This window comes from Eutrema salsugineum, unplaced genomic scaffold (assembly GCF_000478725.1).
Source record: "Eutrema salsugineum unplaced genomic scaffold, Eutsalg1_0 scaffold_12, whole genome shotgun sequence".
Lineage (NCBI taxonomy): Eukaryota > Viridiplantae > Streptophyta > Magnoliopsida > Brassicales > Brassicaceae > Eutrema > Eutrema salsugineum.
The window spans coordinates 2,968,316-2,968,777 of NW_006256895.1; positions in this window are offsets into that span (position 1 = coordinate 2,968,316).

Genomic DNA, 462 nt, shown 5'->3' on the forward strand with positions numbered 1-462 from the left:
GGAAATTGCAAACAAAGAATTTGGTGCCTGGAAGGCTTATCTGTACTTATCGTCTTGTTTGTTTTTGAACCTTGTGCCTGGATTGCTTTATCCACTTGAATATTGAGTTCAAGTTTTATGGTCATTTTTGTTTATCCCTTTTTTGGAGTTGTGGTTTTGCCTTAGTGTTTCTGTGAACTGTTTTTGGGAAAAGCTCTTATTGAGGCGAGATGTTTCTAGGTAGTTCGCCTAAAAAGGCTTTTAGATGTTTGTCGAGCTGCTCTAGGGATGCTATTATCCTCTTCCCTGGCCAAGCTGTTTCAGGAAATATCGATTGAGTGTCTTAAATAGAGACAAGCTGTTTGGATACTACAAAGATTAAACGGATTCTTAACATATATAAAGACTAGTGTTCCCGAGCTGGGAGTTGTTTTGATTTGGTTACCCAATTTTTGAAAAGAGAACCGATGTCTCTTATGGTGT